We start from the raw sequence: 17,417 nt of genomic DNA, 5'->3' as shown, positions 1-17,417 counted from the left end.
TGAATCACATGCTCAAGAAAAATCACACTGAAATAAGCACTCATGCAAACTGCAATAGGAGAGGCCAAGTGCAGGAATGCTGAGCTGCAAAATTTCTCTTCAAGAGAAGAAAACAACTCTTTAGAACTACTCAAAGAAAATGAGAAAGTAGGTGTGACCCTTGATAAAGACTTTTGGTTCTACAGTCCACTCTGGGGTGCCCTGGTTGCAGTGGCCTGATGAGTGAAGGTAACAAGGGACTGGTTTTCCACCAAATGTGGTAGAGAATAAACACTTCACAAAACACAGCTGCTCTGACTTTGCTGTTGGCATACAGCTGAAGTAGCCCAAAACAGGGTTTCCACACCTGAGTCACTTTATCCTTCTTTCTCTAGTTCAGAATTTGCTTTTCAGGTTGCTATTACACATGCTGCCATGTCTGTCTTGCACATGGGACTGAATAGTGTGATCCCCTCCCCTCTACTGCACTTTTCACTATGCAAGACCAATCTGTTCTGACAGCGTCCTCCCAGCCAAGGGAGCAGAGCTCTGTGGATAAGGAAATGGTCTCTCCAGAGCTGACTCATGAATGTGGACAAACCTGAAGTAGATTTTACTTAATCTTCTGTCAGTGCTATCCAGCCAGCTGGTAAAGGACACTGCACAGCTGGAGAGATGGGGTTTTGCTGGGCTATAAAACTGACACCCTGCAGGGATTTAACCTCCTGGTGCACTTCCTTAAGCATAAGCTATGAATTGTATTTCCTTGAGAAGTCCCATGGGCTGTATTCTGTGTACCAGAACTCCTGCTTTCTCCTCCCTCTCTGTTTTTGGTGGCACCAGTTCCTCCTTAGGCCTGTGGGTACTGCTGAATGTTGTTAAACTCTCCTCTGTGTCAGCCTGTACATAACCAAATCAGTGATGGAAAAAATGAGCCTACGTGTTTTTTCCAGGAAGTCAGACAGCAGTTCCCTGTCTCATACAGGTGAACACTTTCTCACGCAGTTCCCTGTCTCATACAGGTGAACACTTTCTCACGCCAGTAATTCATTAGGACAGCAAGTGTGATCTCAGCTCTTTCACAATGATGTTTGTAGTCTGTGCCACTGCTTGTAAGGACTGTTCTGAGTGGCAGCTGGTTGCTGATCTTCAACTGCACTTCTGCACTCCCATTTTTTACTCTTTCTAGCCTGTTTTATTCTTCTTTTCTTGGGTTCTGACACAGTTCAGTCACCATACCATTCCAAAATCATAATCAAGGTCTCCTAAAATCTAGTATTCAAACACATCCTCCATCTACTTGCTAATGAAAATCCTTGTCACTTGTGGGATGTCAGCTTAAGCAAAGGAACAGCCACAGCTTTGCCTGAGAAGTGTTTGATTAGGTTTTCTGAGATGTTAAAGAACTAATTTAACAAATCCTTGCTTGCTTGTATGACTGCACCTTCCATCCTCTACCACACTTTTCATTATATCACTTGGATACAAATGCACATGGTTTTAATGTGAAGTTAAATCCTTAAGCTGAAATGAAATAATTAACCCTTCACCCTTGAATTCCTTGCTACCATACAATCTAGTTTTTGTAGAGCTAAGAGTTGAAGCAGTAGTGACAACCGAAAATATTTGAGGCAGGTGGGTATTTACTCACCATGGAAAGTCAGCCTTAATCATACGTATATAAACTTCCCAGCTTGGGGAGTACAGTTAAATAGTGTAGCAGAGATACTGTGTCCCACAAACAAATATTTGTACCTACAATTACTGGTGCTGACTCAGGATTCTTGAAAATAATCTCTCAGGAAAATACTGCCAGGAATAAATAACCTGCAGTTTTCAGCTGTTAAACTTCCTGGTAAAACACTGGTTTGTGACACCTGCACCCATCCACTCAGAACATATGATTGACTTGTACCAAATGCAACCCATTTCAGTCTGTTTGGCAGAGCAGTCTCTCAAGAGCTGTATGTGCCCTCCTCTCTGAATATTCTTGTATGTAACAGAGGTTAAACATGCAAATCCTTGGCTTTGTGGTGAGAGTGCATCCTCACTCCTTCCCTACAATCCCTAGTGACATCAGCAAGGGTTGTGGCTATAGCACATTTACCTCCCAGTGATGCTGGGTGCAAGGCTCAGAAGCAGCCAGTGCTGCTGCCGGTCCTGCACAGGGAAGGCTGGGAATGTAGGCAGCAGGTTGGTTTTCCCTTATTTCCTGTACCTTAGGAGTGCTGTATTCTGGTGTGTTTGCATGGGAACAGAGCAAAACAATCTGCAGCTGGGTTAAAATGTTAAAATTAGGGCAGAGTAGGCTGGTAACTTCTGTTTCTAGTTATGTCATTTCTTAAATGGCTTTAAGTACCTTGTCTTCTCCAGAGGGATGTGCCCAAAGCTCCAGTTTGGAGGTATGTGTTCTCCTTTTGAACCAAGCAATTTTTGATGGAGGAACAGCATTCCAGCTTCTGTGAGGAACAAGTCCCTGGCCTCCATGGATCTTCTTCCCAGCTCCCTCACTTCAATGGGGCCAGTAGGCTTTAACCCGCAGTGATTTCTGTGATGGTTTTTTGTCATCACCCCCTTTCAGCAAGGTAATTGAGATTTGCTTTCACCTGAACATTGATGACCAAAAAAAAATTTTTTACAACTGGAAACAGTAAATTATTTCTGTGCTTTTGGGCCTTTTCCTTGACTCATTCCCTTTCAGAAAGGATCTTTTGTGTGCTGCCCTTGTTCTGTGCGCAGGTGACAGCTGGCTGGCCTCTTCTTCCCAAGGATAGGAACATCTGCTCATCCTCGGGCAGGCCTGTGTCTGCTTTTGGGAGACAGGCCAGCCCTGAGGCTCAGAGCAGACTCTAGAGAGATGATGGTGTGAAAATACAGGGCATGGCTGTAGCACCTGGCCCTGAGGTCCCAAAAAGAGAGGGGGAGGAAAGGGCCCAGGCAGGTGTTTGCCCTTTGCTTGAACAGGCAGGACCCAGGCCCTGAGCAGGCTTGGAGGGCAGGGCAAGCTGCCTCCTATCCCCTCTTCCACATTGCAAGAGGCATTTCTGGGCAGTATCACAAGCAAGTGGGACTGTAACAGTATTTGGGGAGACAGCTCAGAAGTACCCCATGAGGTGGCATGATCCCAGCCTAGTGGGAGAACATATCCTTGGGATATTGGGCTTCACAAACAGCCCAGGGAACACCCCTCAGCCAGGGAAAGGGCTGTGCCTATGAGGTTTTCACTGGCATGGGTAAGAGAGGGGAGAGTATGAAGTGTAGGAGTGACAGTCTCCATCTCCCCACAGCCCTGATGTCAGTCCCAGCCCAGCCCCAGGAAGGTTCTGATGCCTGGGCTGAGGATGCTGCCCAGCTCACTGCCTGGGGGTGCACAGGGGTGGCCTGGCTTCCCACGCAGCCCTCAGCTTCCCCAGCTACTGAGGCTTGCAGCCAATTCCCTCCTCACTCCCTCATAGAGCAGGGGCATACAAAAATACAGACATACGTTTAAGCCATTGCCTGCATTTGGACTTGACCCTTCAGTCCATTTCTAACTGCAGCATTTAAGCCCCACAGATTTTCACTGCTAACTGGTCACAGCTAACATTCCTTGATAATCAGATGAACTGAAAAAGTTCTGTAAGATCTATTATGTCTCTGGCTTGTAAAATACAATAATTTCTTACTAGGTTACACTAATATTTCGTAATTCATTCTTAATATTATCCTTCAATAAAGCTCTGCGCAAACAATCTATCCCACAGGAGGAACTTCTGCCAGATCCCAGATGTCAAACACATTTTCTTCAAATACAGGAGTTCGTGACCTTTTATGTTTGCTAATGTGACGCCATGGAAATGATTTATAATAAATAAGCATATTTTAGAGTCAGGTGTTCCATGGGCCATTTTCAGTGATACAACAACCTTTCCTGAAACAGGTCTTTCCTGCTTTGTTGTTGGTTCTTTTTTTTTCCACTAACAATGAAGGTTCGGGAACAATTTGAAACCCTGTTATTGAACCAAGTCCAACTACTGCACTGAAAGGTAGACAAGAACTTTTAAGATAACTCATCTTTCATATCTTTCCTGAAATCAGCAGCAGAGAAGGTTCTAACTTTCTCATTTATCCTGAACAAAGCAATTTTTAAACTGCAGGCTGTATAAATAATTTGTCTTACAGCATCAAATCAAAGAGGAAACTACTGGAATTGTTTGGATCTAAAGATACATTTGATATGCCAACTACTGGAATTGTTTGGATCTAAAGATACATTTGATATGCCAACTGATTTTTGATGTAGCAAGCTCATCTTAAAGCTGGGCTAAAACCACCTACCCACAATCTTACAGGTATAAGGCCCCTATAAAATATCTGAAGGTGTCAATATGTTGATAACATTTAGTTTTACCATTTTTCAGTAGATATGACAATGTCCTCCCAAGCCTGTGCCAGATTAAGAGTATCTGGCTCTTAATGAAGTCAGGCAAGAAAAGGATACAATTAGAAAACACTGCAAGGAGCATGCCTTGGCTCTGTTATGTCCCTTTCTCAACTACACATAAAGGTTTATAAAGTCTCCTGAGTTTATTGGATTCATCATCTTGGATTCCTAGACACTAGCAGCAGCAACAAATGTCTCCTGAGGAGGAAACAGAACCGTTTGCTCCTGCACCTGCAGTTACTCCTGTTCATCACTCTGGGCTGAAGCTGATGGCCTGTCCAGAGCAGCACCCTTGTGCCTCAGTGATTGTCCACTGGATAATTTGGAACCTTTCCTTGCCTTTGGACAGTTTGGGGCTGGCAGCCATTGACAATGTTAAAGGCCACTGTGTAGTGCAGAAGCAACCACTGCAGCTCACACAGATGTGGGACTGGCTGTGGAAAGACAGGACCAAAGTGTTCTGGTGAATGAAGGATGAGCCCTCTTTGGATTTATTATCATAATGTATTAATGATGTGTGTGAGCAAAGAAAATCTGCTTTACAGCATAAGGCAAAACATAACAAGCCAGAAAATCTGTTTTCAAATTCACAGTACATCAAATCTGAATGAGATAAAGAGAGTCTAATTTGAACAGCAGAGTATCTCCATGTAATTGCTTGTCTAGGCATTGTAGCAACATTTTCAAATGGTACTGGACATTGTGCAGTAAAGATGTCCTTCTGCAGCTTTGTGGGAGGAGGCAACTGGCTGCAGTCTCAGATGGTGGACTGAATTACAACAGGTAATGTCAAGAAAGTGTGATGTTAAACATGCATTTGATAAAAGGAGAAAATAAAAAATAATAGTCACGGACTGGATTATAGCAGCTTTCTATAATGAAGTGTGTGGACCCCACCCAGCATCTGTGGCAGAGGAGGGGAGGTGTCAGCTAAACCCGAAGGTTATGAAGGGAATGGAAAAAAAACAGGCTCCAGCTGAGAGCACAGGACAAGGAGGATGAGGAAACAGTTTCATGTTTCTCCCAAAAAACCCTCAGGGGACAAAGATTACTGCTACAAAAACTTTAATGGTAGTAAAATCCTCTGGCTGCAGAAGTTGTTTGTAACTAAGGTGTATTAACTGCTTAGAGACTTCAGCTGAAAAGTACTCTGCTATTTCACTGAAATCTGAGTTGCGAAATCCTTTTTTTCTCTTAAAAAGTCTCTGCCTCAGAGAACTTAATTTAGTGGTTACACACAGAGTTTGGCTATGAGATGCTGTAGGCTGTGTGCTGGACTTGTCCTGATAACGCCCTGCTTTTAGGTCCTGATGGCTGAGCTCATCACTTGGCTATTGCAATATATACTGAAATTTAATTCTGATCAGAAGTACATCACTTGGTGTTAGTTTCTGAAATTAGAATATTTCATAAGTAGTAGTGTTAAATGCTTGCTTGCTCTTAAGGATTCTCAGCTGGGAGAGAGCTGGGAAGGCTATTTGGAATCATCAGTTGCTTAATTTCATGTAATTCTTCATAAACTAGGCAAGAACTTCTAAGCAATTATGTTTTCCACTTTCCTGCTTAAAATATTTCAGTGTGCTCTGTGCAAACATTGATTCAACCTCTGAACCTCTTGATTTTTAACATGGAAGTTGGCATGTCAGTAAGTGTGCACGGGTGGTGGGATCAGGTTTCTGATGTAAAGGATCACGAGGGAGAATTCAGTCTGGATTTACAAAAAGCTGCAGCCTCCATCAGCATTCCTGCTGAAAACTGTGTTCACTGGTGCATTTGCACAGAGTGAAGAAAAAGGGTCTTAATCTGTTTGAAAGTGTTTGCAGATGTAAATAATTACTCAAGATTTGTGTCAGTTTATACATGGGTTTTTTATTATTTTAGGTCCAGTTCCTAAATGTTTGAGGCCCAGAGATGATAATATAGACTCCTGCTTGCAGCTACTTTCTATAGTCTTCTGGCTACTTCTCTTTCAACAAGAAAAACACTGGGAAGTTGTAATCCAATAGCATAAACAGGCTCAGCAACAAGTGAAAAAGTCTGCAGTGCAGAGGTTCAAAACAGATGAGACAGGCCTCGCTGGGGAATATGAGAGGTGAAGCATAGCCCAGACTAATAAATTCTCTTCTGTTGGCCCTGCATGAGTCTGCTCAAGTATTTCAGCCCTGCATTTCTGGAGCTGAGAGTGCTGTGGTTTGGCAGAACCAGCCAAAAGCAGCCCAGTTTATTAGCTCAGTCTTAGTACTGGGGATGCCTGGGGTGGAAGCAGCATAAGGAGCAAGAGCAGCTGCAGAGAACCAGGAAATCAGTGAGGATGAGTGGTTGCAATGAAAGTCTGGAATGGTCACCAGAGGAGAGGGGGCCGACAGCAGCAGTCAGTGAGGCAGAGGAACCATCACCATCTTTCTCAAGTGAGGTTTTTTTAGAAAGATGCAGCAGAGCATGGACCGCTCTGGGTGCTGCCAGGAGGCTGGCAGGGAAGGAAGATCATATTTGCAGCTGACAAGAAAAGAGGTAAATTGGTTTCACTGCTGATCTTCAGACTAGATTTGTCTGGAACAAAAATCTTTTAAGGAAGTGGGGGAGGTTTGTCTCTCATCCCAGCTGAAAACATCACAGGACAGTAACATGCTCTTAAAGATCCACACAAGATCAGGTAGTCCACATCCCTTACCATGCCCATTTTGTGCTTATTGAAACAAACTCCCCAATTTTCAAACAGCTGAAAAGAAGACTGAAATGTGTCTCAAACCATCAAAAGAGCCATAGAGATGTGTTAATAGGCCCCCTCAAATTACAGGGTGCAGTCTTGCCTCGATGAAGAAGGAAGGTCATATTGCAAACTGTTCTTTTTCCTTTAACTGCCTTGTCAAAAATACTGATTTTAATTCTTTTCCTTCATCAGAGATGCAGCCTGCAGTCCCAATGGACGGCTGCTACTGCACTGCAACTCCAGCAGCTGGAGAGCCCTTCAGGCAGGACTGGAGGTCGTTGAGAACCCAAAAATCTCTTCGGCTGACAATGCCGGGTAACTTGATAGCAGCAAGCTGCATACAGGGGCCTTATCAGTAGTTAAACAACACACTTCTGTGAAGAGTGAAAATAAAGCTGTTTGGTCATGCAAATTAATTCAGTGAGATGCCTTGAAATGTGTGATTGATGTGCACCTCAGAAGGACTCAGATAATTCTGGAAGCATACCAGGTTACTGGTATTTCTTTAAACAGTGACCATGCATAATCTCTTGAGTTCCATTAACAGGAATCAGAGCCCCTCTGCTATGTGATACTCAGTACTTGCAACTGGCTCTGCACAGAGATGAACAGAGATGCTTTGTTAGCTCAAAATTTATAAGTCTGTGCTTTTGGCAGAGGGTCTCTCTCCTCTCAAAGTGGCTCTGGAGCTTGAAGCAGCTGTGTTACACTGCATGATGACAGGCACGAAATTCTTAGTTAGCAGCAGATCTATGGTGCTATTAAATTTAAAATGAAAAATATTGTAACAGAAAAAATACAGTCTTGGTGTATGGGGAATCCACTAAAAACTGCAAATCAAAAGCTATTAGGGCAACTGTGCAAAACTTCAATGACTGAAAATTGTAATGCTTTCAAAGTGTAAACAGCATTTCTTTGGGGAAATACACACTTTTTCCTACTAATCCAGCCCTACCTTTTCTTCATGTTTGCCTCTCGGGGTACTTTAGCACTTCCATTACCAAAAACTAGAATCAAGGAGAAACCACCTTGAGACGTACAGAACTTCTCCTTCCTGCAAGGAAATTTCCAAACCAGAATTTCCTGCTGAAAATACTGAACCAATCAACTGTGTGTGATCGCTAAATTACCCTACAAACTCTGCGCTCTAGTGGCAGGGGCTTTCTCACGTGTCCGTGTGAAGCCTAGCTTGACACGGATCCATATTCCAACTGGACACGCCGTTTTCTAAGAACATTGTAAAACACGAAAAAATCGTTATCTCTAAAACAGAAGCCTGGTCGTGCTTCTAGCAAAGCGAGGGGCAGCTCTGGCGCAGACTTTGCAGGTGTCACGGTCCAGCAAGCGCCAAAGAAGAGTTACTGGCAGCCATTTGGAGGTGAGCTTGCCGCAGCGAGTAGCTGTGGTGAGGCGGGAGAGTCCCAAGGCTGCGGGGGAACTCCCCTTCCGCGATAGCGCTCGGTGAGTAAGCGCTGGGAGCGCACCTGGCCGGGCGGCCGGGCCGGGGCAGCGGCCAGGGGAGAGCGGCGGCGGCTCCGAACCGGAGGACACACGGAGCCCTCCCAGCAGGTACCGGGCCGGGCAGCGGGGGCCAGAGCAGGATCCCCGGCCGGGGGCAGGGACGTGCGGGCAGGAAGGTGCGGGCTGCGGCCGCGAAGAGCAGGAGCTGCCCCGGCGGAGGCAGCCGTGTGTCTGTGCTTCCTATCGAGTGGCAGACTTTGGGAGATGTAGGCAGGTAGGAAAGTGGTAACTATTTTGAAGTACTGGGGAATTGAATCTTCGTATGAATTAAGGCCGAGGTTCAGTTGTACTCAGAACAGTTTAAACGTGGTATTGCTGTATTAAAATGCCTTCTGAAGTTCAAATATTCCATGTGAATTAGCAGCTAAGTGTTGTCACAGGCCGGCGATAGCTAATTAGGTCATCTTCCCTAGGAACACTTCAAGTACTTAGAGATGTGGTTTAGCCGAAACTCCAAGGGAAGTTGTGAATATAGCTAGACAGTTTCCCTCCGCATGGGATGAAATTAGAGTCAGAAAATACATATTTACTGAGTATGTCCTGCTGTATCCAGGAGCACTGCTAAAGCAGCAGGTATAATTTTAAGCTGTTTCAAGCTTGTCCTGTTTACAGTTGTTGAATGCATACCATGAAGCTGGATTCCTGGGTGTTTTGGATCACTCTGGTTGTTAAACAGCAATCTGAAATAAATACATCTTTAATTAAGCTGGTCTTGTAACTCTCCTTTGATGTGGAAACATGCCCGCTGTCTCATGTGATGCATTTCTCTAGATAAGAATGAAAAGGTCAATATCGTGACTGCTCCTACAATGCACACGTCCAGTCACTCTGCTGTAATTGTGCAGGAAAAATAACAAGATCTCAGGATGTCCATGGGGCCACAGCTGTCAAGTGCCTTCCCATCTAAAAGATTCTGTGAGCACCTGCACCTTGGAGCTGGACCCTTGCCGTCCTAACCCTCAGTCTGTCTCTGATCTGTGCAGGCTCAAGCTTTTCCCAGTGATACTTGCTGAATGCACTGAGGTTTGCTGCTTTATGTGTCTTTAGTTTTTACAGTTGAGTGTCCAAGCTGTCCAGGCATCCAGAAATGAGGTATACCTTGATAAGTTCTTCTTGGAGAGTCCAAGTGTCTTTAGATATCAGGGGATCAGGCCTACTTAAAAACCATGCAAGGGAATACATTGCTATGCCTTTTTTTCCCCTCTTCCTGTTATTTCTGGGTTTTGTCTAGCTGTTAGACACATGTGAAGAATCAAGTTCTGATTTTGTATCTTTCATTTCTCAAGAGAGCACTAGACACTTAAACCTTTGTGCTGTTCTGGGCTGGTGGTCTCTGGCTTCTTATGAAACTGTTTCACCTTGCTTTCAGTATAGAAATATTCATTAGATGAGCTGTGATCTTACAACTCAGTGGCTAGGGCATGAATTCAGGAGTGGGGAAGTTTAATTTTTTTGTCCTTTTACCAACTGTATGCTAAATATTAAAATACATATTTGCAGAATACATGTGGTTAAGCAATACTTAATTTCAAGAGAATACATTTATTACTAAAGTGTCCCTTGATTCTTGCCAATACTCATAAAAATGACATCTACTAAAAACGTTGCACCCAGAGGGTATATTGGACTTCATAGATGTCACATGGATTCCACTGCCCTCCCCTGCACTTAATTTAGATGATGGATCCTCAGGTGATTAATCCCTCTTTCTTCTTATGCTGTAGAAAGAATGAATGTGGGCAGGATTGCTCAGTCAGTCATGTGTGTGTAGGCTATTAATTTACAATGCTGGAAAAAAAGTTTAAGCACTGGTCTCTAACCTCAGGCTTAGTTGTTTGCCTTGTTTGTTCTGTCACTTGTTCAGTATCAGCTGGTTTGCTTTTCTCTCAGCCATTGCATCCTCTTGTGGGTGGTTTGGTTTCAGGTCTAAGTGACTCTAAATGCACTCCCCAGGGCTGTGGCTTGGCTGTGAAATGGGCAGTCCTGCTCTGGCCCCCTGTTTTCCCCATTGCATTCTGACCCCACCTTGTGCAGTCAACCACAGGAAGAGTTGGAAAACTACTTTTTTTAAGGGGGAAAAAAAAAAGGTTTTTTATTTTGGTCATTTAATTTTGTATCTAATCAGTGAGCTGGGCCAACTCACCATGCAGCTGTGTGTTTACTGGGTCCTGCAGGAATGGCTGTTGGCAAGGCAGGGATGAACAGCCCCCCCAGTAGCAGCCAGCCCTTTAAGCAAGATCAGGACAGGCAGATGCAGCCCCCATGTGTGGTGGACAGAGCCAGAGGACCTGTCTTATCAGAGCAGCCTCAACTAGGAAGCCAAGCTTTGGCTAGCTTAGGCCTTCTGTCTTTGTGTCTCTCCTATCTGCTGTGGCTTATACCAGAAGTACACTTTAACTCTGGTGAATCATTTATTGAACTTTTTTTGCTTGATGAAGATGCTATTTACTTCATTTACTGAATTTTATGTGATGCATATCCTAACTTATTGCTCCCCTCTTTGGACTCTTGTTAAATTTTATAAAATAATGGCTTTGTTTACTCTGAATTGCTATCTCCCCAGATACCTTAAATCTGGTAAATATTCTCTCTAATCTAAGTAGGACAACACCCAATCTCTGTCAGCAGAGAACTTAAGCTCACTCTTTAAAGTGAAAGGCAGAGCAAGCTCTGACTTGAAGTAAAACAGTCTCTGAGTTAAGCCATGTTGTCATTCTAGTTAGTAATGCTGCTCAAGCTCCATCAGAATGATTGATTATGCAGGGAGAAGTTAGACTGATAGCCTTTTGCAGCCAGTATGGATCTTCACATCTAAACTGAGAAGCCTCATGTGGGAAGAGGTTCAAGCCCTGGGGTGGCTTCCCTGTGTTCCATTATATTTTTTAATGATCTTAATACATGAAACCTCACAGAATTATCGAGGATACTTGTCTTAAGCTTAGTATGAGTATTTGTTTGCCTGTCATTGCAGCTGAAGTTTGCAGTAATTCAGTGCCAAAGAAAAAATTATGTAGTCAATCTGGTGCTTATCTTTCCTGTAAATTGTACCCTGGTGATTTTGCTTTGAATCTTTGTTTTCCAGTGATCTAATAGCAAGACTTAAACTGGAGAGAACAGATAATTAGGTCCCAAATGAAGGGTGTTGATGTTTGGGGGGTCCTTGTGGTCACTGCAATGGCCTGAAGAGTGAGTTCTGGAGATGCTCTTTTGGCAATTAAACCAGCTTTAAAATCCAAAAAACACAGTCTATAAGGACTGTGTGTCCCAGTGACTTTGAAACCTCCCTGACACTCCATTAATTTAGCACCTATGCTTTGGAGCCTGGAACCTGGCTTTAGCCGGTGCCGGGTGCTGCGGCCTGGGCAGGGGCTGCGTGCTGTGAGCACTGCGCTGGGCCCCGTCCACAGAGCGCGGGTGCTGCTCAATGCACACGAGGGGCTGGCGAGCCTCAGGCTGCCTGGCTTCTGTGGGACAGCCTCATCATCAGAGCTGGGGGGCCCTTCTTCCTGCAGGAATGCAACCCCTCTCCACTGAGCTCTCGGGCCTCTGGGCGGAGGGGGCTGGATGTGGCCTTGCCCACCCTGCTTGTCAAAGCTGGGTCAGGTGGTTCATGTGGCCAGAGATGGCCCAGCCCTTGACCAGGACTTGAAAGAGGCTGGAGAGGGCAGGGAAATGCGAGGCTGTGGCAGAATTCCCTTTATAAAGTTCAGGCCTGCAGTCAGTCCACTGTGTTTTTATGTCCTCCAGTAAGGAAAGCACCTGCCATGCAGAGAGGGGGGTTAGTCAGGATAAGGTTTAAAAGTCACTTGAGCAGTGCCTTTGTGGTTAGTGGTGAACTGATACAAAAGCAAGTTTTGTCTCCTGTTTCTGAAAGAAATTCTGTTGTTTAGTACTTTTAAGAGACAACAAAACATTCTCAAGACCAGTTTAATTTTTCAATAGGGGGAAATTCTTAAAATTTTAATTCTGTGTTGATTTAGTTGGGGCTTTTTTTCTCTATGTTTTACTTTTGCAAAAGGGAGTTGTCGGCATCTAGACTGGGAGCTCTATTTGACTTTCCCATACAGGTTCTCCTCAGCAGTGATTAGAGCTGCAAAAAAATTTCTTCCATAAAGCCTTAATAAAACAACATAATCTGCCTAAATTACTCTGACTTTCATTCTATTAAGTGGTATATGTACTTCCAGATCTAGTTACACCAGTGTGTGAAATCATGGGTCCAAAATCTCTTAGGAAGAGTGTTGATTCTCAACCCAATAAGATTTTAAGAAAAAAAACCATACATTTATGGTGTAGCTGTTGTTCACTGTGCTGTTAAACAATTCTGTCCTAAGGGAAAACAGGGAATGGTAGCTTCATGCTGCCAACTTCTGCTCTCAGGACCTCTGTCTTCTCAGAAGGGAGCAAAGCCCCACCACCGTGTCCCAGAGCTGTAGCAGCATTTGGCCAATAATGAATGGGGTCTTAGATACTGCCATTAAATTGAAACAGTTTTGATTAGCGCTATTTCTCCCCATGTCTGTGCAAACTCCTTGAAAAATGCCTCTGTTACACAATGCCTGGTTACCACTCATCTGTCTGGGCAGCTGCCAACAACTCCAGCCAGTACAGCTCTCTGAGAGGTACTGCTGGGGCTGTTAAAGTGGTTCTGGGTTCCTGGTCTGGGTGGATTTAATGCAAAAAGTAATAAATAGTTGTACTTTATAAGGACAGTATCCTTCTGGACTTTTATTTCAGTGTGTGTTTAGGCAGCTTCCTGAGCTCAGTACACATGCCCTGCAGAGCCATACTCCCAATCTGGTTTGGATTTGAATTTTTTAAGATCAGTTTCCATTTCCTGTTCTTGATTCATTCATTTAACCTGTTTGCATATATGAAATGTACTTAACTCACCTTTCCTTTCTGAATCTCAGACATAGTCTTTTAGCTTTCATCTACACAACCTACATGTTTGCTTCCTCTCACCACTGTGCAACTGGTTCTACAGTGACACCACGGAGCAGAACTGCTGAACAGGGAATCCTCACCCATTGGAAACTCCATAATTGATGGGCTTTTTGTTTTCATCATGAAACAGGATAATAATTATGTGTAACATAGCTATTTAAAAACTGCTTCACCTAAAACAAAGCAATAGATGTGTGTGTCTGTGTGGATGTGAAGAAATTGCCCATCTTCACTCTTGTTTTAATGGTAATGAAACTATTTTTCCATGCAAAACTGCTCAAGTTTCTTCTTTTCTTTTTTTTTTTTTTCTTTTTTTTTTTTCCCCGAATATACAGAAGAGCTATTTGCATTAGCTGTCTGGATGTTAGATGTGTATACATGTGTTTTCTGTATGGCTCTGTGGTCATGGCAGAGGCTGAGGAGTCTTAATGCCATTTAATGCTCTTTTTCAGTGTTGCATTGAGTTGGTTTCCAAGGGCCATCTTTTCAAAACTAGACACATTTAGCCATGTTAGGGAACTCCACAGGCAGATGCTCTTGCCTAAAATACCTTCTTCTTGGCTGTCCTGTTGAAAAATGAATCCAGATGTTTCCAGTTTCCCTTGGTATCAGAGCTATAGAAGGACTGCTGACAGTTCTATTTTTGTGGCTTCTTGGCATTAACGGCAAAAAGAGAAAAAATATGGATTAAAACCTGACACAGAATACATAAAGTCTTAAGTTAGATTATAAAGTAACAATTGGTGATTGTGATTTGTTCCTAATCTGCTTAGAGCAAAGGACTTATCTTATGTTGAATTCTTTCCATGTTCTCATCAAAAGCCAAGTTCTTTTTACAGATATTTTAGTCTCTTCAGCTTTCTTTTCTGGTGTCCTGACTTCAACTCTTGCTTTGCCGTTTTCCATCTGAATCCAGAAAGGTCTGCAGTTCAACATAATGGATTTATTCTTTTGTGTTTACTGCCCCAGTACATACAATATTATACATTCTTGTCCAAGTCAGTGAATTTATCTTCAGTTCGCAGGAACAGTGTTGTCAGATCAGGAATTGGAGGAATTGGTTACTTGCCTAATGCAACATTAGGAAGAAACACTATATCAACTTTTACAGCCCAGAGCACAGGGGATTCAGCATATTAAAATCCCAAGTTTTAAGCTTTGTCGTGGGATAGATTTATAATGTTTCCTTCTTAATTCAAATATAAATCTCACACAAGAAAAACTGGTTCAGATTTATGGAATTTTTTTCTTTTGGCCATTGTAAATTATATTATTAATGTTTTGCATGCTGGGGTAGGATTGGATTAAGTCTGCATTTAAGGGCTGCAGGTGCAAGGCTGCAGCACTAAACCAGAGGCAGGGTGTCCCTGGGGCCCCTGTCAGAAGGACAACTTTGGATCCTGTACTTGTGCCAGGGTTTGTTCCCCTTCTCTGAGGGGTGCCTGAAAAGCAGAAGCAGTTGTTTCTGTAGCACAATAGCTCAAGCACACACACCTGCTCAGCTTTATTTTTCTTTGGGGAAGTAGGCAGGAGCAATTAGTTCTTCTCTGTGATGTACTCTGCTGCTCTGTGCCTGGGCTCAGTGTGCAGATGTGCTGAAAGCCACTTGGCCTCCTCCAGGCTGGAGCCCTGGGAAGAAGCAGCTGCTGAGCTGAATGAGACCACAGCTAGATTGCACAAGTGATCTTTAGGGTTCAGCTCAGGGCCTGCACAAAGAGAGACATACATTAGATCATCTTTGTCTGGGCAGAGAAGCTGGAAGGAGAAGGAAAAGCTGGAGTTGGACACAGCATGTTCTCTCAAAAGTGCATGTGGGAAGATGTGGCTGCTCCAGGAGAAGTTTCTGCCCTGGCACAATTAGAGCTAGACCTCATTGGCAGGAGAAATGCAAAGCAGCTCTTGGGCTCACAGTGAGCTCTGCTTTTACTGCTATGACAGCACCTAAGCTAAGAACTGATCTCTGAGGTGCTTTTCTTTCTCTCAAAAGAAGCTTGTTGTAGTTAAAGAATATTTTTGTACAGTTGTCACATCCTGACTGATAGCAGTAACATATTAAGCACTGCTGCTGATTACAAGAGTTTTAAACTTTGCCTGCAACTGTTACCTGTAGAAGAGCCCAGCAAACAGTATCTTACCTGGCTGCTATGGCAGTCACCCAAGGGAGTGTGGAGATGCTGTCTGCAGGCTCCCAACTTCCTCATCTTCTTCACTTGCTCAAAATACAGTCAGAAGGATGCTGAGCCAATTGTGGACTGGTAACAGTTTGGAATGTCAATACTGTGCTGTGAGAGTGAGAGCAATATTTTACTTACTAGTGTTATTAAATGAAATATTTTCTCACTTTAGATTATCTTGTGATACTGTTGAGTCTGAGACGGGTAGTTCCTGGAGATAGAGTTAAAATATTAGTAGTGAAAGAAATTAGTTATTGTAATATTTTCTGAAATAAAAATGTGTTTCTGCTGAAGTTGCTGAGTGTAGTGCAGCTGTAACTTGTTGAAAACCAGTGGTGTCAGAAGCTGAGGGGAGTGGAACAAGGGCTCATAATGGGCCTCCTGGTCTTCAAAAGAAAAATTCTGCTTTAGCAAACTATAAGTGAATGAGAGGAGGTTGCAGCACAGGGCTGTGACAGGTCAGACCCATGAACTGTTCCATTCCATTTCCTGTTTTTGTGATCAGTGAGAGGAACATGTAAAACTTCCCCTGATGGGCTGCTGTGTCATCATTTACCAGCATGGGAAGGTGCTTCCTGAGCCAGGCAGTTGGTGGTTTGTTTGCATCATGGAGTGTGACTTTACCATCTATTTCTGTTACCTGATTCAACTGCTTAAACAACACTGGGAGCCGCTTTGCCCAAGGCAGGCTGTGCAATGGTCAGTCATAAAATCTCCATCAGCTAAACTAGGTTAATGATGCATGGTCTTCTCTTCAGTTTTAAATATGTAATTGCACTTGTTTTCATTTGCTGGACTTAGATAGTTTTGCCTCTCTTCATTATGTTTCTGTTGAATTGTTTGTAAGATGTGTCTCACAAGAATGTCTTTCTGGTTGTGTCCTTCAAAAGCCTTCTCATACCTTCTTTTTCTGTTGTGTTATTTCAGCATCTTCTTTGTGATCCACTGCTTTCAGGGTGAAATCCCCTTTTTTTCCACTCACAAAAAAAGAGAAAGCCTCACATTACCTTAATTTCCTTGGAAGGCAGAAGAAGCAGAATAATCTCTGCATGCAAATTTCCAGGGCTTTTGTACTCTTCCAAGAGTTGTGGCTACAAGCAGAGAAGGAGGGTGTATGTATGCATACACACCCCCCATAGTTATTGCAGAGATCACTGTTGTGGAGTTCTTCCAGAAATAGCTATAGAAAGGAGCTTCTTATCATGCACCTGATAGGTGTGTGTTGGCATGACATTTTTGTTTCCTTTTTTTTTTCAATCTCACAGACATCCTGCTACTGCTGAAGTTTATAATGAATAGGAACGAAAGTTATGTCCTCTCTTTCCCCATGCTCAGATGCACCTGAGGTACCTGTCTCTTCTGTGTGGGCAGTACAAGTCAGGTCTGCCTACAGTCCCCAAAAAAAACAGTTGTTTTTTGTTTTTAAACTGTGGGCTTTATGTCTTTGGTAAGCGTATGTGGGTACGTGTGCTGTTCTTGCTGCTGTAGTAGCAAAGTACCTGGAGGCAAATGTCTCAAAACCACTGAGGCTGTTTTACTAGTGTTGGCCAGTTTTGAGATGTGGTGGCCATCAGCCACCCCTCTTCAGATGAAGAGCTGTGCTGAGAGGGGTGCACAGCTCCCAGACACTCCCCCAGAAGCAAAACCACAAAACAGCTGGCTG

General features: G+C 43.5%; 1 protein-coding gene across 5 annotated transcripts in view; it reads left to right on the top strand.

Annotated features, from left to right (window-relative positions):
* The first annotated feature begins 8,339 nt into the window (after positions 1–8,339).
* The window catches only part of TC2N (tandem C2 domains, nuclear), a 32,221-nt gene continuing 23,143 nt past the window's right edge, over positions 8,340–17,417 (top strand). For 2 of the 5 annotated variants that reach the window (XM_088058225.1, XM_005520188.3), the window contains exon 1: positions 8,568–8,681. The gene's annotated coding sequence lies outside the window, so the exon portion shown is untranslated. Of the gene's footprint in view, positions 8,848–17,417 lie in introns of all 5 variants that reach the window. The other 3 variants (XM_088058223.1, XM_088058224.1, XM_014250059.2) reach the window with 3 other exon arrangements.

This window comes from Pseudopodoces humilis, chromosome 7, assembly GCF_049639895.1.
Source record: "Pseudopodoces humilis isolate 2021_Gansu_Grassland_sample_001 chromosome 7, ASM4963989v1, whole genome shotgun sequence".
Taxonomy (NCBI): Eukaryota; Metazoa; Chordata; class Aves; order Passeriformes; family Paridae; genus Pseudopodoces; species Pseudopodoces humilis.
This window is presented reverse-complemented; position numbering and strand designations above follow the sequence as displayed.